The sequence below is a fragment of the Euphorbia lathyris genome, chromosome 1 (assembly GCF_963576675.1).
Source record: "Euphorbia lathyris chromosome 1, ddEupLath1.1, whole genome shotgun sequence".
NCBI lineage: Eukaryota > Viridiplantae > Streptophyta > Magnoliopsida > Malpighiales > Euphorbiaceae > Euphorbia > Euphorbia lathyris.
The window spans coordinates 129499759-129503367 of NC_088910.1; the positions used below are offsets into that span (position 1 = coordinate 129499759).

The 3609-nt window shown below is 32.7% G+C and overlaps 1 long non-coding RNA gene across 2 annotated transcripts; it reads right to left on the minus strand.

The window, feature by feature from the left end:
* Window positions 1–352: 352 nt before the first annotated feature.
* LOC136215192 (uncharacterized) lies at window positions 353–1956 on the minus strand. 2 transcript variants are annotated; one of them, XR_010682250.1, is made up of 4 exons: window positions 1883–1956; window positions 1600–1808; window positions 1095–1468; window positions 353–464 (listed from the first exon to the last, which is right to left on the minus strand). It is a non-coding gene; the product is annotated as an uncharacterized lncRNA (long non-coding RNA). The 2 variants fall into 2 exon arrangements; XR_010682244.1 differs by having other exon boundaries at window positions 1600–1950.
* Window positions 1957–3609: the final 1653 nt, after the last annotated feature.

The window sequence follows — 3609 nt, forward strand, 5'->3', positions numbered from 1 at the left end:
TGATGCTCCATTTAGGAATTCGGGGCAGTTACTTACTTCACCCGCTTCCTCTATTCGGGCTCTATTCGGGTCCCATCCGATCCTAGACCATGGGTCTAAGTATGGGTTGGGCCCGTGTAATGAATTCGGCCCGATTTGGCTTCGCGGGTCATCAGCAACCAATCAAAAAGTCCTTATTCTCAGGGAACTTCTTATCATAGAACTGAGCACCAACCACGGTAATTATGATAATAGCCCCATAAACAATCCTAGATTGCTCATCCTGATATCTTTCACATATCCAAGACTCCTAACAATCCAAACAAAACAAAAGGAAAAATAATGTTTCAACCCATTGAAATAAATGTAATAACATGTATATTCACTCACATGTTCCCTTATGAAGGATGGCATTACCTATCCAAACATATAAATGAAGTTATCCACAAGAATGCACTAAGCCAACTTGATTTCTTCTAGGCTACCTAGATAAGGAAAAGGAAATAATTAATTTCAATTGTTTGTTGAATTTTTACTAAAGAAGGGAATAAAGGATTTCAAATGTTTCACCTAACTAATTTGATTCAATCATTAACAAACCACAACACACTTAAAATATACATAACTGTATGATTAATATTTCACCAATTCCCAATGACACCAGTTCAAAATTAAGGCTTAGAAGTTGGGGTTTTCAGGCATGGTAAGAATTATTTGATCCAAACCATTAAACCACTGAATTGAATTGGACTGAACCACAATGCAAGCCGTACAAAATTATAAGCGATTCAGGCAAATAACATAATGTACAAAAAAATAGGGGATACCTAACAACCTTAGATTCTCTGTACAAATAATTAGTAATTATCAGTCGATTGTGTAAGAAACATGAACATAATATAACAGTACCTATGAGTTAGTTCATGAGAAACCTCTCATGCCAAATAACTACTAGAATCAAATAAAATGATATGTATAGAAACCCTTTCAAGGAAACATGAAAAGATGAAGAATTCAAGAAAAAAAATAGAAGTGTTAAAAGAAAATACTACCAATGATAATAAAAAAAACCAAGCATGAAGGAAATAAAAAAGAGGATTACAGTTCAAGTGTACCTCTGCAAGGGTAAATTTAAGCAGAGAATCAATTAACGATGATGTGTGTTGCGACTGTAACAGGGTGTTTGTTATTTCAATAGAGAGAGAGGCCTTTTGAGTGGGTCTTAACATAAACCTCGAATTCACCCGCCTCCACAGTAACTATTTCCAACATTTCCCGTCCCTTCACCAACTCATGAACTATGCCTCAAAACAGACCTCCCTCTTTTCTGAGACACATTGACGTTGTCCCACAGGGCTGGCATCATCATTCCTCGAAGTAGAACATCCTTAATCAGTAGAATCAAGGATCTGAACAATAAGATCATCAAAGGTAGGAACCCGATCCTCTAATTTTGTTAACAAACCTCCCTTTGGAGCTAACACATCGCCTGAAACATAGAGAGAAACACAGATGTCTCCTTTTTACTATTTTCCAAAATGAATCTCCCATTTCCTATTACACATACAGAAACGAAAAAATACAATCAAACAGAAATGTTAAGGAAAACTTTAAAAGAACCTGTGAGGGAAAAAGTTGAAGCCACGCCACTTTGTAAGCGGATCTATGAACTCTCAGCGGCAGTGACAGAGGGAACATTGACATGAGATATCAAGAGAAGATTCCAATGAATCAAGAACCCAGTACCAGAAGTTCCGCCTTAACTTCTTTTTCAGGAGCCTTCTTCTTCTCTCCTTCGCCTTCAAACGCAGCAACAACTCCGTCCATTGCTGAAAAACCCTAAAAATCAAATCTACCATACTGGAATTGGGAAACATGGAAATGAGAGAGATATAAGACCTACAAAATTAAGTACTGAAGGAAGAAGAAAAGTAGTAGATAGATGGATTCATAAAGTTTCTACAGGTAAGAATGAATTCGCACCCCTCTCTCTGCCCTAGTAAAGAGAGAAGTATTTCTATTTCGGTGTATTTTCTGCTTGATTAACACGTGTGGTTGAGAGATTTGGAGGGAGAATGAAAAAATAGGGGGAAGTTTTTCATTCCCCTCTTTTTTCAATTATTATTTTTTTAGTTATTTTTTTTATTTTTAATAAAAATAATTATTAATATCGAACTATATATACACATGTTAAATATATATATTATATATATATATATATATATATATATATATATATATAATATACAGTAATGGTACTTTGTCAAAAATAAAATAACCAGAAGGCACCCAAATAAATATATTAGTAGATATATAATTTATAATAGTAATTTCATATAATATTTTATAATTTTAAATATATGATATAAGAGTATTAATAATTAAAAATATAATAATTAGATAAATAATTAGAATTTGTAAATACGTATAATTGGATTTTGAAGGAAATTAAAAATAGTGGATTACTAAACCCAACCATGAATTCCCACGCCTAGCCCCATGAAAAGACCAAACTACCCTTTACCCAAAATTTGAAAAAACACAAAACCTCTCAAATACCCTACACACTCTTTGATCAAATCCGGACTAATTTGTGAACCAAAACATGGAGTGTAACAACAACCGTAAAGGGAAAGCGAAAATAATAAGATTTACCGTTTTTGTTTTTTGATTTAAGCTTAAAAATTGAATCTGTGGGTGATTTTTTAAAAACGCCGGAATCGCAGTCGGGCGTATGAACATCACGCCCGACCTACGGTTCCGGCGTATGAATATCACGTCCGACCACACGGTGAGACGTGGGGCTATCACGCCCGACCACAAGGTGAGGCGTGATAGGCACACGTCCGAGTGTCGGGAGAGCAAAAAAAATAGCTTTTTCCTCCCCAAAACCCATGAAAGGGTATTTTTATCCTTTCACGGGGCTAGGGGTGGGAATTTGGGGCTGGGTTTAACAACACCCTAAAAATATTAAGTAGAATTACAAAAAGATATATTTTGATCAATTTGAAATTTTATAATTATTTATACACAATTTATCGTAGGGTACATATATAGTGTTTTTATTATTTTATAACTAATTCTTGTTTAAACACTCACTTTTTTCTTTTATTTATATATTGAGGGTTTGTCAGTTCTTGGGCATGGGTGCTCACCCCGCCCAAGTTCTATTTCGTTCCAATTTCTATCAAAAAAATTAATATTTATAACTAAAATTTTAATTGTTATAAGCACGTATAATTTTAAAAGTTAAAGATAAAATTACTAATAAATAAATATGTATGATATATATACCATTATTAAGTTAATAGTGGGAAATGAAAAGATATGGTGAAAATTATGGTGGGAAATAGAAACGTTATTTTGGTAAAAATTTATAATGGGAAGTGGAAATATTATTTTTGTACCAAATTTTTAATTAATTGGATCAAATTCTGACATATATTAATTGGACCAAAATTATTAATATACTAATTAATTGGAATACAATTTATTTTTTTTATTTGTTTTTTCTATTACTACCTACAAATATTATTTTAGTCCATAAATGTAACTATTTACAAACTATATATAGTAATGATGTTGAAATTAAATTTATCACATTAATTAGGCATAGTGATTTGTATTTTT